This window comes from Furipterus horrens, unplaced genomic scaffold, assembly GCF_987537825.1.
Source record: "Furipterus horrens unplaced genomic scaffold, mFurHor1.1.pri manual_scaffold_15, whole genome shotgun sequence".
Lineage (NCBI taxonomy): Eukaryota > Metazoa > Chordata > Mammalia > Chiroptera > Furipteridae > Furipterus > Furipterus horrens.
In genome coordinates, this window is record NW_028327185.1 from 16,652,166 (window position 1) to 16,673,803 (window position 21,638).

Genomic DNA, 21,638 nt, shown 5'->3' on the forward strand with positions numbered 1-21,638 from the left:
ACATTGTTATTGGGCTCAGATAATCTATGAAAGGACTTCATAAACTGCAGCCAACAACACAAATACAGTTTATTATGCTATTAATGGTATTGTATGAGGGCAGGCCCCTTGGAGTATAGGCTTCCTCCAATAGGCGAGTGTTCCAAGAACCCATCTGTATCAGTATGCCAGCTGGTGTTATTGTGAGAGGCTGTGTTTGGCTTCAGTGAGTGTTTTTTGAAGACTCTTCAAGGTGTTCAGCAGTTTTTGACCATAAACAGCATGACTCCCATGCCCCACCTACCTGTTCACCTGATCTAGCCCTGAGCAACTTTTTTTGTTTGTTTCCCTGGATGAAAAAAAGTACTCGGAGGCAAATATTTTGTCAGTGAGAACGAGGTGAAACAAAAAATGGCAGAAACACTAGAAGACATCAAAATCGACAACTGTTTTGAGCAGTGGAAAAAACATCTCAATAGGTATATTGCATCAAATGGAGAGTACTTTGAAAGTGACTGAAGTTTAAACGTGTAAGAATAAATGCACAACTTTTCATAAATAAATCCCTGGGTTTTTTGGAGTCCTCCCTCATATGTGACCAGCAGCTGTATAATGTGACATCAGCTTTGAAGAAGCAACTATTATTCTCTTGGGTTGGCCAAAAAGTCCATTTAGTTTTTCCCATAAAATAAATGACACATTTTTCACTTTCACCAATAACTTTATTGATTTGGATGTTTCGAGTATGTCAGCTGTCTTTCACATGGTATAATGATTGTTCTCAATTATTGTCTCAATTTGATTGCTATCAATTTCAGCTGGTCTACCTGACCGTGGAGCATCATCCAGTGAGAAATCTCCAGCATAAAACTTTGCAAACCACTTTCCACACATTTAATCAGTCACAGACGTTCTCCAAACTGCACAGATCTTTTCTTTGCATTTCAGTTGTGTTTTTACCTTTTTTTGAAATATGTAATAAAGCATAATATGCCAAAAATGTTTATTTCTTCCATCTTCAGTATTAAAATGGGTACACAAAAATATTCACCAATTTTGATAATTTTATTTTTAACTGAACACTGATATGACAGCTGTCACAATACACTCTAAAAAAGTTATTTTGAATGAAGTTAAAGACAACTAAGCTCTACTGGAGCCATCGTATGGAAAAAAACCAAACAAACTATTTGGCCAACCCAGTATTAAGCCTCGCTCTTGATACATGTGTGACTTTGAGGGCTGGCCTTACATACACCTCCCTTGTGAAGGCCTCTGTTACTTTGAGGGTTAGGTGGGTCTCCCCACTGCTGCACAGCACTGAAGGGTGTTGTCCTTGACCAAAAGCAGTTGAGGAAATAACTTTGAAACAGTGACCCCATCTATCTCAGAAAGAAATCAGCGCAAGAAAAACGGGATCATCAGAGGGTTACTTGGTAAACAAGACCGATCTTTGGGCTGACCAAACCATCCTGTTTTAGCCCTTAACCATTGCTTCTTTGCTGCCAGGGGCCACGTAACCGTTTTAAAAAATTCTCTTTTAATGAATGGAAGGGTTTTGTATGTTTTAGGAAATAATCAAACAGTATAAAATTTGCTTCAGCTTCTCAGGCTGTGTATTTTACTTTTTCTGAAAGTGTATAGTTTGAGATTATTTGGGACTTCTCTGAAGAACTTGAAAAAAGCAGCATTTTCAGGTTACAGGGCCTACTTGTCAGTTACTGAGCATGCAGCTGGCGCATAGTGGGCAGTCCATGAATATCAGCCGTTGTTAGGGCAACGGAAAGAGGAGGAGGGAGCCTGTGGTCCAAGAGGAAATGTCAAGAGGGCCAGTGGAGATATATAAAAATCCAGACTTCAGGGGGCACGCCTGGGTAGAAGCTACACATTTGGGACTCTATAACACTTAGGAATGATATTTAAAACCACTTTTTATCTCTCCCTGAATGCATCTTATTAAACATGGTATTTCTGAACACCAGGATAGGCTTCAGTGATAATAGGTTTGCTATCTGTAGAGTTTTTCTTATTTATGACCATTGATTTCCTTTTGGCTGCTATGCTGTGACCCCTAAAACCAACATCATCTTCCCGCTGGTGACTCTTTTATAGAAATTCTCTTACGTTAAACGCAAAGGCCACGGTGCTTGTTGTTCTTGGCACACACAGGCCAGCGGTGTGTTGCCAGGGCCGGAGTGAAGCAGTGCCCTGTGGTCTGATCTGGTCATCAGTAAGGGCAGGCCTGGGCTGCCTGTCGGTCCTTCTGGCATACCCCCAGATAGCACCGTCTTCATTGCCACTCTGGGGCTTGTCCTGGGCATCGCCCCTCAGAATGCCGAAGGTCATGTGCATCTTCCCAGGCTCACGTTTTCCCATGCTGGCACCACACGCTGCAGCAAAGGCCCCGCCCCGCCTCACCCACCTGCTGCAGTGAAGGCCCCGCCTCTTCCACCCACTCGCTCATCTCCCTCCTGACTTTGAACAGGGGTGCATCGGGCGGGGCTGGCAGGCTCCAAACATGCGGCGTTGGTTTCTCTGTCTTCGTTCACCATCTTCTCCTCTCTCCTCCAGCCTTCCTGGGTGCACACACTCTATCCAGGCATTTAATGAGCTTCTTGGGGACAGAGCCTGTCTCTGTCATACCCTTCCCCTGTCCCTCACTTAAACTCTTGGGGAATTCAGGTATTTTTAACTCTAGATAGATTTTTTTTCCTTTTTATTTAAAATTTTTTTTTCTTTCACTTTGGTGTGACGTAGGCAGACTTTACAGCTTGATGATTTTCCTTGGAATATATGTAGGGTTTTATTTGTGGCATGCTACCTACAATAAAGTTTTTGTGCCAGACGCTGTACTTCAAGTGCATTACTTACATAATTCCCACAACAGCCCGGCAAAGTAGGTTCCCCTACTGTTGCCTTTGTTGTTTATAGATGAAGAAACTGAGACTCCATGAGGTGCATCACTAGGCATTGGCAGAGGTTAAATAGCTGCAGCCCAACCCTGAGGCCACAGTATTGACTTCTCATTTCTGTAAATAATTGGTGGGGCTTTTTGAAAAGCTAGTAGTGTCTATAATTGTTTCAAAGCTCAAAATTTACATGTTAAGCAACCTGATTAATTGCATTCAAAACCTCCTGATCCTGATTAACGTCCACTTGATAGGAGAATTTGAAGCTTCTGCTCCAATTTTATGAGTTTTTGCTTTTTTTAAGTTTCTGCTTGGTATGTTTGAATACTGTGATTTGGGAAGCAGGAATTATATATCCATTACAGATTATACCTTTATTAACATAAAATTACAGTCTGGAATTGCATCTAATGTTTTTCCTTTTTGCCATAATGTTAATCTCCTACTTTATTTTGCTTATTCTTGATATATTTTTATGTTTTATTTTTCTTTCTTTTTCTAATTGTCAAGGAAGCCTTTTAAAGATTTTATTTATTTCTAATGGCTTGATTACCATTCGGGCCAAGGCCCTGGCTGCACCACTGTGAACTTCCAACATCTGTACCGTGTAGACGTACTGACTCCTGAGAGACATTGTTGAAGTGGGCAGGCGGAAGCTGCTCAGGTTTCACACTAAATGGTTAATGATAGAAATGCAAACAGACCCTACTTACCAAAAGATAGCTCTTCCCGGTTAGGGATGTGCTTTTGATTGGCAGATCATTCATCAGGATTTGTCCGAAATCATCCGGTGTTTATGAAGAGATTGTGCCAGTCTCTGTGGGAGGTGCAGGAGAAGTGCAAGATGTGGCGAGACCATATGCACCTGTTGGGAGGGGGGAGTAATTCAGAAGGTTCTAGAGAGCGAGGTATCCTAAGTTCCAGTGTTTAGCATGCTGCCTTTTAAATTAAACTGACACTGGAAACAAGTGCCTTATAGAACAGATTTTAGTTCGGCCAATATTTATGTTTTTGTTTTTTAAAGATTTTATTTTTTATCTTTAGAGAGAGGGGAAGTGAGGGAGAAAGAGAGGGAGAGAAAACATCAATGTGTGATTGCCTCTCGTGCGCCCCCAGCTGGGGACCTGGCCCACAACCGAGGCTTGTGCCCTGACTGGGAATCGAACTGGTGGCCCTTTGTTTCTCAGGCTGGTGCTCAATCCACTGAGCCACACCAGCCAGGGCCAGTGAACATTTATTGAATATTTGCTATGTGTCTCACTTCACCACTACAGCAAATTTAAGTAGGTGGTAATCCCATTTTATTGATAAAGAAACAGAGTCTCAGAGTCGCTAAATAACTTGACCGATGTCATCAGCGAAGATTCAAGACTGGATTTCTCTGGCCAGTGTTCTTTTCACTGCGCCATCTCTGTACGTGGGGTGCATGGGATATGGAAGAGAGACCCGTATCCACAGGCACATTCACATAGTTTTGAGTCTTTTAATGTTCTGAGGTTAGAGACCTGCCAGCAGAGCAGTTTTGAAAACATTTATTCTCTGGCAAAGTAAGCACTCACGATACTGGGCCTCACTCCAATGCCTTCCTCGTGTAACAGTTGCTTTTGGCCCTGTCTGTCTTGTCCACATCATTGTTATCACATCTCTCTGCAGACTGTTAGAGTTCTATGTGACTGCACAATATAAATGCAGTAGCAATCAATTACAGACTGAAACTGCAGGCCTTGCGGAAGATTCAGGATTTTATGCAACTGATGAAAGTAATGTTGACTGTGTAAATCTGCAAGACCAGTAACAAACGACCGTTGAGCAGAAGTGGGCTGTTGAATGAGAGAATTGACGAGGATATTGATGTGGTATTGCAGTAGGGGATGATGTGGCCAGTCACAGCTGCTCACCCGCATCTAGCCCGTCGGGTAGAGAGCAGGATGAGGGGCCCCATGTGGTGCATGGTCAGGATCGGCAGTGCGCGTAGTGGGTCTGAGTCGATAAAAGCACCAGGCCAGGACCTGCTGAGGTGGGTCCGAAGGCGTCAGGCACCGGGCAGCGAGCCCGGGTGGAGCGCTCAGCTGAACGATCAGCAGCCGGTTCTCAGCATGTCACACATTAGAACTATTTCATTCTCACGACTGGTTTTTCTCACTTTGCAGATGTGGAAGCAGGCAGAGAAGGGTTGGGTCATCTGTCCAAGATCTCATGTTAAGCCAGGCTTGAACTCAGATAGTCTGGCCCTGGATTTGTGCACTTTTAATTATATGATAGCAGAGGATTAACAGATTTCTTGGAAGATCTGATGAATGTCTGGAATACTTTTGCAAAAATGACCTTTTTCTGAACACATTGCAGAAGCCGATCATTTGACGAAAAGAATGTGATGTTATGTTACCAAGAATTAGGTTGGATAAAGTATATGAAAGAGAAGAATTCCGGCACTGGCTTTACTGTTCGTTCGTTCTAAGAATTAGAGCAGTGCTGTCCGGGAGACGTTTCAGTGCTGGGAGGAACGTTCTGGATTTGCACTGTCCAGCTGGTAACCACTGGCCACACGTGTCTTGACCAGTTGAAATGTGCTCTAGGAGCTAGATGACTAGGAAGTGAATTTTAATTTTAACTCATAAGTAGCTACATGTATGTGGCTTGTTTGTGGCTGCTTCACTGGGCAGTATGCTGTTTTGATCATGATCTAAGGATGGTTGAGTATAAAAGAAGCATGTTTTATAATTTTTGTATCATTTTCCAAGATAAAGCCCCAGCCAGCCCTTTTCATTACTAAAACATGAGATGTTTTGATCCTTACTTTAAATGGGTTTGCTTTATGTAATCTTTTTTTCTAGTACCAGTTATATTTAAATACATTGGCTGTTGTTTCTTATATTATTTATCTCTACCCATTTCCAGAATACACTAGTAATAGCTTACAGTCGAAGACACAGATTTAGCAAATTCTAAAGCAGGATTCCCACGTTACATTCTTAACGTTATACAGCATGGAAGCCCTACCTCCGACCTTAAATGTGAAAGAGTCAGGTAAGGTGGGTGAGCGATTTCCCCAGAAAGTCCAGGGAAAAGGAGGTTGCCGCAACTGTTTTGAGCATCCTGATAGATGAGATTAAGAGGGAAATAAAGATGAGCGTCTTTAAAGAGAAATTGAAACAAACAGTTACCTACGTATTTTTATATCTCTTGTCTGTTATTGTTGCAGGTAATGCTGAAAGCCGTCCCTTCTTTCTTGAACTGTTTTAATAGGTTGGTGTTTTCAGTTATCCGTGAAGGACGGCAGAAAGATAAAGGTAATGGGAGTCACGGTGTCAGCGACACGATTTCAGATGTGTTTGTCTTGCAGTGTCTCTGACCACATATATTACTGAGAGTAAAACCACCCAGTTGAGTTTAAGCAAGAGAAATATTCAGATCATCAAATGAATACTCAAAACAATTTTTTGAAAAATTTTGAACTGTCACAATTTTTTACTGTATCTAGAACAGTGAACGCATTTGATATTTTCTAATTCAAATAGTTATTTTTCCTGGGGGAAAAAAGATCTAGAGTCAAGAAATACTTATTCTCATAAAAGGGGGATGTAAAAGTGACTACAATCCCATTCTCGGTCTTAAGGACTTCATATGTATATATATATACATATATATATATATATTTTTTTTAAATATTTATTTATTCTATTAGAGGGGAAGGGAGGGAGAATGAAAGGGAGAGAAACATCAATGTGTGGTTGCGCACCCACAACCGGGGACCTGGCCCACAACCCAGGCATGTGCCCTGACTGGAAATCAAACTGGCAACCCTTTGGTTCACAGGCCAGCACTCAATCCACTGAGCCACGCCAGCCAGGGCAGGGCTTCATATTTTAATGGGGACCTTACAAAGGAACGGGCAGTTGTGGAGCCATCTCACTCTATAAACGGGGTGAGTTCCTCCTGCTCCCTTCCCCCCATTCCAGCCCCGTCATAGCCAAGTCTTGTTTGTTTACCAGTGATGCAAGCTGCCATTGACAGTAGCATAAATTACATACATGGCTTGTTTTCCAGCCTTGGAGTTTGTTGATTTCATGCTAAATTTCTAATTCGTGGAAGAGTCTCATTAATTAAACATTTGCTTACAAAGTGAGACTGTGGCACTATTTCTAATTGGCATAGTGTGGACCAGCCTCACGCTGTCCGATGTGCTAAGCATGAGGATAGGGTGTGAGGGGAGCCCTGGCCTCAAAGGAGGGGCTTATAAGTCACCTCGGAGGGTGTCAGGGAAGACCGTGGGCTGGGGTTCGGGACTGACTAGGGATCCAGGAGTGGCGCTCAGCTCCTCCCCCTGCCAGTGGGACTCAGTCTAATAGAGTCAGACGTGTAGATTTAAGCTGTAACTCCTTAAACCAGCTAACTTCTGTGGGAAGGGAAAAGATGTAGTTAACACTGCACTGTAATTCCCAAATTAATCTGCCTACCTGGGGGGTCAGTCTGGGATTACACGGGCAGGTATTTGGGTCTCTCTCATGCCTGGTGCAGAATAAGCCTCACTGTGATATTGTGAACATGTTTAGGAGCAGGATGGGAAGCAGGCTCCTGGGCCCACTCTGGCCTTGGGCAGCTGGTGGCAGCTGACCACAGGGCCGTGTCGCGGCCTCTAAGGCCATGTCTGAGCTCTGCGGCTCGTGAGGGCCGTCTGGGCAGGAGGTGGGACATGGCAGTGCAGGGGAGGTCCTGGGGCCAGCCTCACCGGGCTGTGGAGCGGAGCCCTCGTCACGCACTGCCACGGGGGTGGCCTGAGTGCCCTTGAATGTGTGTCCTTTGTTCCCAGTGAGCACAGGCGTACAGTGCTCCTGCTCGGCTGTGTGCTGCGTGGCCCTGCGGCCTCCGCGTGGGTGCGAGCCCAGGCGCCTCCAGTCGGCCAGGACTCTGCTCTCTGCCGTATCCGTGGCCTCACCGAGTGGAATTTTAATTACTGACTCCCTTTTGGTTGGCACCTGATGCCCTCTTTACTGACCACACATTAAATCTGGCATTCGCATTGTGAATTGCCTGCGTATGTGGAGCAATCTCAAAAGAGAGAAGGCAGGAATGCTGTATATTACACGTTCAAGTGCCCCACTAGAGTACATTGCCTGTTGAGAGAGCCAAGTGAATGTTAACAGTTTACAGGATTTCATGAAATTTCATTGAACTAGAAAAATTGCAATTGCACATAGATGTTTGTATGCATGATCAAGGTCTTAAGAAAGACACCGTACGTTCTAAAAATCAGATTTACTAAGGCATAATATACGAGGAACAAAGAGCATGCATTTAAAGTATACAACTTAATGCAATTTCATAGGTAACTACATGCAGGAAACCACCACCACAATCAAAATACAGAACATGTGCATCATCCCCAGAAGAGTCCCTTTGCAGTCCATTCCCTGAGCCTGGCGCCAGCCCTAGGCGGCCCCTGATCTGTTTTCTGTCACTGTAATCTGTTTGCATTTTCTAGAATTTTATACAAGTGAGCATATCGCTCTGGTGAATGGTGAAAGCCAGGGCGGGTTCTCTGGTCTGTGTAGGGGCTCCCCACGCAGGCTCTGTTGTGAAGGCCTGGGGGGCAGCTGTAACCTGGGCCGGGGGTGCCATTTCCGAATTCTCGATTTAGCTCCCTTGCTTGGTTTAAATTCTTGAGTGGGGTTTCTTAAGGGTCTGGATGGCCCTGGTGCCTTAAGGTGGAAAGAAGTAGGGATCAGAAATAACTCTGGGAAGATAGTAATGATGATTGAGTCTTACATACGTATTTGCGTAAAAAAGAAAAATTCTACACTTTCTGAAGTGTAAGGAGGCAGCGACATAATTAGGCCATTTTATTTAAAATCATATGTTAGAAACCATTTCAGAGAGAATTTTCCATTTTTTTCCTCCCATTTTAAGCCTGCCTTGTAGAAATCCATCTTGCCTTTAAATACAATAGCTATTCTTGATTTCATCCTAAAAAATCTTGATTAGTCTCAATAAACTCTTAATACAAACCATGTACTCTTGATTAGTGTAAGTGTTCTTCCCTTTGTTACGGAGATAAATATTTGGACACGTCCTCGCTCCCTCGTTCTGTGCGCAACATAAGCTAATTCAAGGGCGGGAAGAGTGGAGGCTCTGAGTAATTTGGGGCCACAGGAAGGGTATCACGTTGGGAGAATTAAAGCACATGGTCTGGAACTAACGGTTTGGAAACACTGCTTCTGTAGGGAGCACAGATGGCCTGCCGGTGGCCCTGGAGTGTGCCCGCCTGGTGGAGAGGATGTGCAGCCACGTCGCAGCTCAGGCCGAGGGCTTCATAGTGGTCGCCCCCTTCCTGGAGGCCCAGTAGTGACGGAGGTGCAGAAGGTAAGCTGGGCCGACGGCCTCCCACCAAGGGCTTCCGTGTGGGGTCCCTGTAGCAGGGCTTCTCAACCGAAATGGCAGGGGCCGTTTTGGGCCTGCTGCTCCTCTGTTGTGGCAGGGTGTCCTGCCCGTCCCCAGGTGTGGCGTAGAGCTGTCGGGGATGGGACAAAGTGACGTTCAGGGGGCTGTGGTGCTGTACATGGAAGACACTCAGTAACTGTTAGGTCTCCTTCTTGCTCTAGTGCGAATCTTGGGGCCTGTTCTGGTTAGTTTCTTGAGTGGTCCCCAGGTTCAAGAACAAGAGTCTGTTTTATCTTTCATTTGTTTTTCAGTTTAGTAAAAAACAAAGTATTCCGTATGCATTAGAGGCTCCTAATGAGAGAGCCACACATCTTTCTAAACCAGAAAGACATTGCTGACATTCGTTATGGCTGGAGAGCAAGTACAGCTGAGGAAGCCCCTTTGCCCCTGTCCCCTGTGTTTCTGTGGAGTGGGGTGCTCGTTCAGTTCAAGCAGATGACCTGATAGGACCGTGTCTTTCAGCAGAGGCAGCGACTCTGCAGATCTTGCCCCCTCCATGCAGTAATGTGTCACAGTGGAGATGAGTCAAGGAATTATGGTCACTTTTCTCTTGTACCCATAGATCAGATTTACAGCTGTCCCTGTATGATGGCTTAGAGTGAGTATTAAAAGCTGCTCAGAGATGTTTCATTTATTGGCCAGTGATCTTCATGTTGTAGGACTTGACTTTTTTCTCTTACTTTACAATAAGTTGTCTGAAACTTCAAGATGTGATGGTCGTGTGGTTTTGGTGCCACTGGCCTCCTGTCGCCCACCAGAGCGCTCTGCTCTGCGCTGCACTAGTGAGGTCCCACCCGTGTAAAGGAACTGTTGTGGGCTTGGGTCCCGGCCTCAGTGTTCCCGCTGGGGAAGTCGTTTCACGCCTTTTTGCCTTTGGAAGTGGAGTTATTTGTTTAGTGTGTGATGATTGAATGAACGAATGAATGGTCACCTTAAAATGTGCTCACCCTGCCACTGGTGAGATTAAGGACTTCTTTTGTTTTTCATTTGTCCTTTTTGTTTTATTTTTTCTTTCCCTCCCCAATGCCTTACTGTGAAGTCACAGATATGGCAGTGCACCTTCCATCCTTGAGTGTTTTTACTTATCAAACAGTCCAATTTAAGGTGGTGGTCTGCCACACAGTTTTTGAACTGTCAGATGAAAATGGTCATGACTTTGAAGAATAGTACCTTTTTAGTGGCCAACACAAATGGCCTCTTTAGGAATCTGCTGCCCAGTGGTTGCCTAGGTGACGCAGACTCCTCCCAGTTAATAAGCTCTGCCCCACTGGAAGCTGTGATTTGTAGATGACCTCTTGTAGGTCATCATGACATGAGTCAAGAATCAGCCACAAGCCAGGCCTCTCAGCTGGGACCTCTCGATTGCTTTTTGCTTTCAGCTTCTGGGCCATTCAGACTCTGCTCAGCGCCAGGTTCAGCTGAAACCTGAGTGGGGCCTGTCTCTGGGCCTGTCGTCTAGATACTAGTTTGAATCTCTGATCTGAAACTTCGTGCATGATATCTAATACGGCTGCATTGGGGCTGGACTGCCCACCCCCCCTGCTGTGCTCCAGATTTTAGTTAACCCAGAATTTCAGGAAAGAAATTGGTCCCTTTAGGCACAGGGACCAATCCAACCATTCTGGGGCAGTTAGCAACTTCGGGCCCATTGTGCTATTATTGATGGAAATAAAGTTATCCATTAAGTGGTAATCAAATCACTTCTGATGCAGGGTGGAGTAAGGTGATCTAGTTGCTAATCACCTGTCAGTGATCTACTTGGAGAGGGTCAGAGCTGCCTGTTCACCTGTCTGTTCACCTGCCTGCCCTGCCCTGGGGGGAGGGGCCAGTCACAGTAGTAAACATTGCTTCTGGTTAATGGAGCTTCCAATGGGACTGACCATGTGGAAGAGTTTAACACCATGTGCAGGCGGCTCTTCCTATGATTTTTAAATGTAGAGTCCAATTTTTAAATGCCCCCGTTAAACACATAGATATCATGTTCGTCTTTTCAAAGCTGCCCCTGGGGTGTTTTATTCCAGGTCTCTGTTCACTTGAGTTGGCTTCTATTTCCCCAAAATATAAACTTTTAAGGTATGAATATTCAGTCATGTAAGTTGTATGCAACATGATATTTTAAAAGAAGCATCTTTTCTCAAGTTGGAGGCGGTTGTTGGAATTCCGTCAGGTCTCCTGTGGGCCCGGCCTCAGCCTGTTTGCTCTGACGGACGGTGTGTCCTTCCCCAGGTCACCCTGTCCCCGGCTGTGAAAGAGCCCCTGCAGGAGGGCATCTACCTCCTCCTGGACCTCTGCACCGAGTCGGACGTGCAGTTCCTGCGGGCCTCGCTGCCGCTGGGAGTGAGAGACGTCTTCAAGGAGCTGCACCACGACTACGTGAAGTACCACAAGGCGAAGCACGAGGGGGAGAGGCGGTACACGGTCTGAGGCTGCGCGGCAGGAGGCGGCGTCGGGTGTCCCACTCACAGTGGGGACGAGTGGAAACCCTCCTGGGACTGTTTAATGTACATATTGTATTTTACAGTCATGTTGTCAATGCGGAGTATTTTTTTAACATATTTCTCTGTGTAGTAAGTATTGCAATAGAACCCTGAAAATAACATCTTAGAATGAGGTGCATTCAATAAAAAATGGCTGAGCCTCTCGTGGCCGTTCCAGAGGCAGTTCCGGCCTCATCCTCTCTCTCCTCGAGGACCTCTGTAGAACTGGTTCTTTTACTTCAGGCACATGGCTCTGTAATTAAGTCCCATTTAAATATCTTGGCCTTTTATCTTCCTCAAGTAACATGGGAAGTATTGTGGAAATGGCACTTTTTCTGAGTGCCTTCTGATGGAGCTGGGAAAGCTGGAGCTCCATGGCTCCGTGTGAGCGGAGGGGGCTGCTCTGGGCAGGGGAGCGGCCCCCGCTGGCAGGGGGGTGCCCGTCAGTGCCGGGGCGGGTCAGAGCGTCCGTTCTCCTGCCTGTCTTTCTGCTTTAGCTCTGAGTTTATTTTAGAATGTTTTTCCCTATTTAGTCTAAGAAGTACTCCTAATTATTTTTTCTGATTACCTAAGCAATATATTTCATTATAACAATCTCAGAAAATACAAAAGAGAGGGAAAACAACTTATTTTTTTAAGGGAAAGAATTTTAAAAGCGTTTAGTTTTTCAGCCTCTGCTCTCCTTGGAGTACTTTGTTTCACCTTTTGAGATATATATAAATGGCTAGGTAGTTGCCAGATTGGATCATAATTACGATTTTGTTTTGTTTTAGCTACCTTTTTTTCCTGTGTAAAAGTTCAGTAACATCTTTGGATCTATAAAGGCATTTGGCATATGCCTTTTAATGGCTTCATAGTAGCCCATTTACCAGATGTGGCTGTTTCCTTTAATCCCCAGGGTCTTTCCGAATTTCCTTGTACACGTGGTGCTTGCAGCTGAGTCTCTCCTCTCTTTATTTGCATGAGATGAAGTTCCATAACACATATTGTTGGTCAAAAAGTCCTATCACTTTTTAAAAGTTTATATAAATATTGCCAACTTGCCCTCCGGAATGTATACTAATTTATTTTTCCACTAGTGAATCAACTTCAATATTATTGATTTTCTTTGTTTTATGCTTCCTTGATGACAAAATATTACTTTGTTTTGCATTTCTTTAATTACTAAATTATACATTTTTTATAGTACCACTTTTATTTCTTCTACAAATTATGTTTATGTAATTATGTTTATTATGTAATGCTTGCCTGTTTCTGAATTAGGATATTTGCTTTTTTCTTACTATATTTGTGGCATTTATATTCGAATTCTCATACCCCTTTTTTAGTCAAAATATTGACAAATCATTTGAAGGATCGTCTGTAAACAAAAGGCATTTTTTTTAACACAACTTTTTAAAGCACATGGACACACATGTTTGGAGCAGATAATACAAAAATGGATTTATTTGACTACCTAAGAGAAATAGCGTATTTTTTATGCCCCAGATTTGCTGGTGTGTCTTGCGTTGGCGTACTGAGTTGGGGAGCCAGTGCTGCTTCTCCTGCCGCTTGGTCTATCTGTGTCCTTCCCTCCGTCTACACAGCATGTGTGTGTCTACACAGTGTGTGTGTGTGTGTGTGCAGAGCCTTTTTCCTAAGCTCTGAACACCAGCAGTGGATTCAGGCGGTCTGGCATCGTCTTTTTGCTTAATGCCCTGTATTGACAAAATTTGCCTTGTGCGCTGAGTTCCCCCACAGGGCCCTCTAAGAGCGACTGATGACATTACCCCTTGTCCGCACGCGGAGATGGTGTGTTGGAGCAGGCAGGTGACCTTTCAAGGACACAGGTTGTAAACAGAGCTGGAATTAAAACCACAGTTCTGGTTTTGCCCTTTTGGTCCAGGGCCCAGACGGGAGGGTGAGTGCTCTCAGAAGCCCTCGTGGAACTGGGCCATTTTCTCCGCTTGAAGTTCACAGAGGCTGGAGGTTAGCAGTAACGCGATTTCCCCGACTCTGGAGGGTTCTTGGGGTGCAGGCACACGGAGCAGTTCCCCAGGCGGACTGACGGTGGTGCTGCTGGGCCGCCGCCGAAGGCCCCTCGCTGCTTGGAAAAGGGAGCGCAGAGCCTTGGGAGAGGGGGGCGAGGAGCGAGTCCTCGTCCTTTCTGCAGCGTCCCCACCCCTGAGAGGGGCTGCTCTGATCTCATCGTCACGGCTCTTTGAACTCTCAACCTTCCTCGGAAAAGAATAGTTTTCAACTATTTTGTTGAATAGTGGGGAAGAGGAAACATTTTTCTCGGTGGTGATAATGCTGTGTTCATTTTTATTTGCTAGAGCGGGCCTCATGGGCAAAGAGGGTTGGCCCGGGCAGCGTGGGGGCGGATGGGGTGGCAGTGAGCGAGGCCCACCCGACCTGCCGTGGCGCCACGCCCGTGGTCCTTCGTTTGACACGTGGGCCTCACGCTCCTGGGTGCCGGGCCAGGCACTGGAGCTGCGCTCACGGAGCTGCTTTCTGCCAGGGGACACTGGGCATCCCAGAGGCTGGTCCCAGGGACGGGAGGCACAGGAAACAAGTGCAGGCGCTGGGAGCGGGGAGGCCGTCCTGGGAGGTGACATCTGAGCTGAGGCTGCCAGAGTGATAGGGACGGATCCTCAGGGAAGCGGCTGTGTCAGGGAAGGGAGCGGAAAGGAGCCCGTGAGGGCAAGGGGGAGCTGAAGACACCCGGGGCCCTAGAGACGGAAGCGTCGGATCAGCGGGGGCGAGCCAGCACACCGGAGGAGCCTGCAGTGGAGGGCAGGGACCAGCCAGCCGAGGGGCCGGGCGGTTACTACGGGTCCCTTTCTCTTTCAGAGCAGTTCCCTGGGGCCGTGGCCGAGAGAACGGTGTGGGTGGCCAGCGCAGGCTGGCTCCTCCTTGTGTTGGGCTGGGGGCAGTTGGAGGGGACAGCAGAACTAACTCAATTGTTCAGTTCCCCTTCGACCTCCTCTCCTCCTCTCCCTCCTCTGTGGTCACCAGCTGCCTCTGCAAGTCCCTCTCAAACTTCCCGGTCCCACTGATTGAGTCACCTTGCCTTGCCCCGAGTTGACAGCCTGCAAGGACAGACTGATTCTGTCGCATTCGTCTTCCAGTGTCCAGCTCTCCCCTAGGCTTGCGCTCTCATTACCGCGTCTGTGTTGCTGCGTCTGCCTCTGGCCACCCGCCCACACACTGTTCCTGCTCAGCCCCAATGATGGCGCCTCGCCTTGCTGAAAAATCTTCAAGGGCTGTTCCTCTTCTACAGACGAAGCCCTTATCCCAGAACCAGGGGCTCTGCTCTGACTCCAGTCCGTCTACCACCTTCCCAGCTGTCAGAAAGGACCCTCCCCAACGTGGGCTGGCTCCCTGCCGTCCTCCAAAGTCACGCCGCTCGTTGGGTCCACACGGAGCTGTACGAAGAGAGGCGAGGTGCAGAGGCTCTGGAGCGGGCCACGCGGGGTCTGATGCAGATTCCCCAACTACCTGACAGACTCAGGGCTGCTGTGTACACTGCCCAGAGCTCCTGGCTGAGGGAGCAGCCGGGGCCTGTCACCTGACCTAGCTCTCTGCCTCCCCAGGGATCTGCACCTGCCCAGAACAGGTACCTTTCTCTATCAGCTCTGAGGGGCTTCTGCTCACCTGCTTTTCCAAGTGGCCAGTGGGTCCCTCATGCCACCCATGCTGCCATGCCCTGTGAGCCAGCCAGGACACCCTGATGAACAGGTCAGACACCTGCTCGTGAGCGGAGTCGCTGCTTGTGGGCCCCCTCCCTTCCCCACCCGCCCCGGGTTTCCTTCCACACTGTTTCTTGGAGGCAGGTGGTGTTGCCTTGGACTTGCTGTGCATGCTTGGGCGAGGATGTGGCCCCAGGGTCTCCCCGTTTCCTGTTGGCTCCCTCAGCTCCCTCCCTGCTTCTGCTGGGTGCCCCCAGCCACACCTCAGTGTCAGGCTGCCTCTGTTGGGACAGGACCCTTGGGCAACGGGCCATGGTCGGGCCACGGTTCCCCCTTGGCAAACAAGTCCATCTAACTTACGGAGTGTCTGACAGCCTCTGTGTTTTTATTTGTTAACTTACGAATCTATATATGTGTGCTTTCATTTAGCAAACACTTACTAGCTTTTCTCTCTCACAGGAAGCACTTCCTAATTGTGGGGCTCCTGGAAGGGACCTAATTTCCCGAGTTTCACTTTCTCCTCTGTGAAATGGAGATGGTAATTATTTACTGCAGAGCAGCCCTGCGCCTTACAAGGTAATGGATTTGAAAGGATGTCACCCAATACCAGCGAGGAGAAGGCGTTCAACAGGTAGGGGTGTTCTTCCCCGCCCATCATGCCGGCCTTCCCCAAGCTCTGGGATGGCGCGTCCCACGGAGGATGCTCTGGGACTGTGTTGCCCAGGGTCTCTTGCCACCACGCTCTGCGACTCCTTTTCCTCCTAGATCACATGCCTCGTGAATTTGTTGAGAGAATTATGTTAAGTACTGTATGAAGAGCACTTTGAACAGTGTCTGGCCCATAGCTTGTTCCAAAAATAGCATCTGTTATTATGATCATTATTATTCTATAACCAGTGATAGAGAAGTGAGCTGAAATCCCACCCTGCTTAAGAGCAAGTAGTATTTGCAATGACTTGTGTTGGTCCTTTGCTTGTGGCTGGTTGGGAGAAATCCTCCTAGTTATTGGAGACCTTAGGCTGAGTGAGGGTGAAGTCCTGATGATGTGGGAAGGCCGTCCGGGTCTGGGCCTGTTGAGTAGATCAGCACCCTCTGCTGTGATCTTGGTGGGTGGGCTCCCTATTGGGGTCCTGATCAATGCTCTAGTTTCTCTTAAGTTTACATCCCACTGCTGCTGGGTCTTTAGAATAAAGATTGTGCTAACAAAGACCCAGGAGTGACTTTTCTGAACTATAACTCTTTCTTTTGAATGCTGAGGATGCAATATACTTACGTGATTCACAACCAGGATTCGGAGTCACACCCACTCAATTAGAATCTTACTTGTCTTTCACTAAACTATCTGTGTGGCTTTGTGTAAATTACCTAACCTCTCTGTTCTTTGGTGTCCCTGTCAGGAAAAGTGGGACAGTTATAGCACCTACCTTATATGGTTGTTTTAGGGACTAAATGTGATAATGTATGAGACTTTTAGTATGGTCCCTGGAAGGGAGGAAGTGCTATTATTATAAGTTCAAAAAGTTTGTCCTCAAATTTTTATTATAAAAAATTTCAAAATTATGGAAAGATTGAAAATGTAACACAACAAACATCCATATGCTCTCCACCTAGATTCAGAAATTATAAATATTAGACATATTTGCTCTCCGTCAACCTATTAATATCCATATATGAAATTTTTGCTAAACACTGTGAAAGGAAGCTGCTCCTAATAATAAGGACATTCTCCTACATAGACACACTGCTCTCATCACACGTAAGAAAAATCAAAATAATTTCATAAAATCATCCAATGTCCTGTCTCTTTCAAATTTTTCCAGTTTTCCCAAGAAGACTAGTTGCATGGTACCAAAGTATCACCCCAAGGGTTATTTACTGAGTTCAAACAGGGGTGGAGAGGGAGCTTTATTACTGAGAGATCTGGCCATGTTAGCATAAACATAATACCGCTAGGTATGGTCTGCTTACCTGCCATCATTTAGAGAGACTGTCACTAAAATTTCTACCTGCAGTCTAATCCAGCCACTAGATTGGTGCTGCTCAGGATGGTAATCACCAGCCAGCCATGCGTGGTTACTGGGTCCTTGAAGTGTAGCTGGTCCCAGTTGAGATCTGCTTTCATTATAAAAGCCCCAAGTTTTGAGGACTTAGTATTGAGGAAACAGTGTAAAATGTTTCATTAATAATTTTCAAAATATCAATTGTGTTGCAATTATAAGATATTAGATATGAGTTAAAGTATGCTATTAAAATTGACTTCACCTGTTTTTAAATTTTTAAAAATGTGGCTACTAAAAACTTTGAAAATGTAGATGTGGCCCATTGTATTTCTATTGAACAGCACTGCTGTAGACCTTGCAGAGGGGAGAGGAACTGAGGAGCAGGATAAGTGACATGAAGAAATAATCTGATAAAACCAGAAGTCTGTGACATTCTAAAAATCTCTCCAAACAGTGTCGTGAAAGGAAGAAAATGGCAAAGAGATCTTTTTAGATTTAGTGGCTGCAGAGATAAAACAAGCAATACTTGCATCTGGATTGGGTCCTTAAGGGAAGTAACCAAACATCTCCCTGCACTATCACCAACTAAAAAGTCCTAAGAGACCATCTTAGACCCTGTTATCACCAAGGATAAGTGAGAACTGGATGGTGAAGGGCAGCTGTGCATTTGATGAGGATCATCCAGGTAGCTTAAGAAGACTGTTCTTAGAGGTGGTTCTTAGGTTTCCATGGAAATTGGAATGCTGACATTTTAAGATGTCACTAGGTGATCAGATGAGAGCCCTTCCATCCCCCTGGGACAGAGAGGAACAAGGAGAAAGACATTTCTGTTGAGAGATCACATGACATGGAAATGGGGTTTGGTTGGTTTTCTTTTTCTTTTTTTTTTACCCTTATCTGAGGACATTTTCATTTGCTTTTTCTTTTGTTTTTAAAGATTTTATTTATTTGTTTTTAGGGAGAGGGGAGGAAGGGAGAAAGAGAGGGAAAGAAACATCAAATGTGTGGTTGTCTCTTGTGCGCCCCCAGCTGGGGACCTGGCCTGCAACCCAGGCTTGTGCCCTGACTGGGAATCAAACTAGCAACCCTTTGGTTCACAGGCCGGCGCTCAATCCACTGAGCCACACCAACCAGGGCTCACTTGCTTTTTTTTAGAAATGAGGGAGGAAGGGAGAGAGAGACATTGATGCTGGGACCAGAAACCGTTTGTGTCAGGACCATGGGCTGCAAGCACACATGCCCTGACTGGGAATCAAACCCACAATCCTTCAGTTATGGGATGATGCTCTAGCCAGTGAGCCACACTGGTCAGGGCAGGTTTGGTCGGTTTTCTTTGTGAGCACTGGTCTCGAAAGAATCAGAAGTTGGGTTTATGATAGAACCAGCAATAATAAAATACATAATGAAATTTAAGAAAAGCCTTGACCTTCCTAGCCATTGTTCTCTTTGAGGTCGTTGGCCTTGGGACGTTAGACTTAGGTGATAGCCCTAGTTTGGGGCTACATAGGGTATTTTAACACAGAAAAGAAAAAGACCTTTTGGGTTTCTAAAGCGGACACAATTCTACTGGAGTCACAATATCCTGGGAGGTGGCCAGAGGCGGTGACGCTACAGACGTTCCTCTGAAGGTTTTGCAGGTGCTTCGTCTATGTTTGTCACCTCTTCGAAACAGTTCATTTTCTCAGAGCTTTGAAATGATTTCTACTCTGTTTTGTTTTAGAAACATCTAAAATGAATTTGATGTCAGCTCTGGGCTTTTCGCCATCCAAATTACACATTTATTGAGAATAGCTATGTCTATAATTTCCACAGAACATGAAAAGGTTACTTAAGAAAATTGATAGGCAGGGCAGTACCTACCTTTGATTATATTTACAATGTATTTCTGATTTGGGCTTTTGGTAAAGTTTTGTTATTATATTTTCCATTGTAGCATATTGTCAAGGGGTCTGTTCCTTTTCTCTCCGCTGATATTACGAATCTCAAATTGGAGATGTTAACTCAGAAACACCAGAACTGTCTTATTTTTTATTGCTAGGGAAAGACATTTGGGGGTTTCTGTGTTTATTTGCCCTAAGACTCTGTAGTTCTTGGTGACTTTGGTAGCACCTCCTATTGCCCATGGATAGCTGTGTGGACATGTTCTGCTGTCACCTTGCACCTGCTAGCTGGCGGGAGTCGTGCATATTTAAGCCACGGGGCTGCACAGTGTCAGGCTAGTCTCTGGTTGCCTAGAGACGTGCCCGTGGTAGAAACGCCGAGGGGCGCTTGGTGGCTACCCACAGGGGCAGGGCTCACAGCAGGCAGGCACCTGACACTGGGTCCCTGTGTTCTGGTGATAGCATTCACTTGGCAGTTTCGGAAACTTTATTGTCCCTGTGAGCCCAGCCTCCAGGCTAACTCACAATGGCATGATCACCAAACCTGAAAGAGGTTTACAAGGGACAAGATCCGTGGACAGTGACAACCACATTTAATCTATTAATAAAGGCACTAAGCTCCACCCAGTTTCAGGGGCCTTAGGAAGCTGCTACATCATCTTGGGTGAGAATGATATTTGCGCAAAGGGAGCTGCATGGTCCCCAGGGGTAGTTCACAGAGGTCTGTCCACACCAGCTCTCTGCACCTGAAATGCTGACAAAAACCGGTGAATCTGCTTGGACTTAACACACGTGGCTTTCCAGTCCACGCCTCTGCGCCTGCGCCCAGGCTGGTTTGCTCTAATTTCAGAGTGGTTCCGAACTTCTGTCCCTCCTCCCCCTGCTGTGACACATTGCCTGCTGAAGTTCATGGTCTACCAGAGCTATGCTCGCTGCCCCGGACGTCTAGCTGCAGCTCTGCACCTTGGTCTTCACTCAGCACCATGTTGAAATGAAAGACAATGAAAGAGAGACACATTTTACAAATTGCAAAAAATCATTCACAAACTTCAATATTTTAACTTTTATTTGTGCCAGATTAGCCAGAAAACACGTATGAAGGATGCTGACGCCCCTGGGACCAGTTCTGCGCTCTGCCCCCAGTGTCTGTCCCCTGCTCCACAGTAACAGGCTTTTACAAGCTATTTGGCCACTGACCGTGAAGGCTGTACTTTCTAGCCTCGCCTGGTGGCCACACAGACATGAGCTGGACCAGTGCGCTCATCTTCGTACCTGTTCCCTTAAAAGAAAGAGAAATGGGTTCCCTCTCCTGCAGACTAGACTGTAGCCACCTGGGACCATGCAGACAAGGCAAATACCCTCAGGACAGTCGGCAGCCAGGGGGAAAGCCTGGGTCCTGTGTCTGGACTGCTGCACCTGCTAAGACTGGCCTATCCCTGCTCACCAACACCTCCAGCCCCACCTTCCCGGGCAGTCAGGCAGAGCCATGGTCACCTGGGACAGAGGTTCACTCCTGGGCTGAAGCATGCACAACCTTGCAGTGTGTGTTCCTCCTCTCCGGGTCAGGAGAGGCTTGACGTGCAGTGAATTGAAGTCTCACCGGCACACCTGGATCCTTCTGGAAAAAGAGAGAATGGAAGGTTTGGGTGGAGGCCTCTGAGGCCCTTGCCCAAGCCTCCCCACCGCCACTGGGTTGCGAGGTGGTTTCCCATTGCTTCTGGGTCCCCAGCGTGGGGCTTTCTGCTGCTGCCCCTCAATAAAGCCGGGGACAGAAAAGCACCTGGCTCCTCAGTCACTGGGTGTCCCACACCTGTGCTGTAGGCACCTGGCCTCTTGTTTCAGGGTCATCCTTGAAGTGGGACAAGGCGCTTGGGAGCAGGCACCTCTGGGTCCTCCTCCTCACTGCAAAGTAGCAAAAGATCCAAACCCGGAAAGGCTTTTGTTGCTTTATCAGCAGAATCTGCCAGGCCTCGGGACTTGCTCGGCCTTGTGCTTGATTGACAAAAAGATTGATTCGTTCAGATCCTGTGCCACCGCTTGAAAGCAGCTTTCCCAGGGAGCAAACAGACCCCAGCAGCCACTCTGTGAGCAGGGAAGAACCAAAACCCTTTGAATTCTGAAGCCACTGAGACTTCAGTGTTGTTTTTCCAGCAGCATAGTTTGACCTAACCTGAGTAATACACCGATTCTTTATGGAGCAAACTATTGGAGCTGAGCCACCATGCAGTCCAGATGTGTCTGTCAGAGAGAAATACAATTCCATCCTGTTTAGGTCTCTGTTATT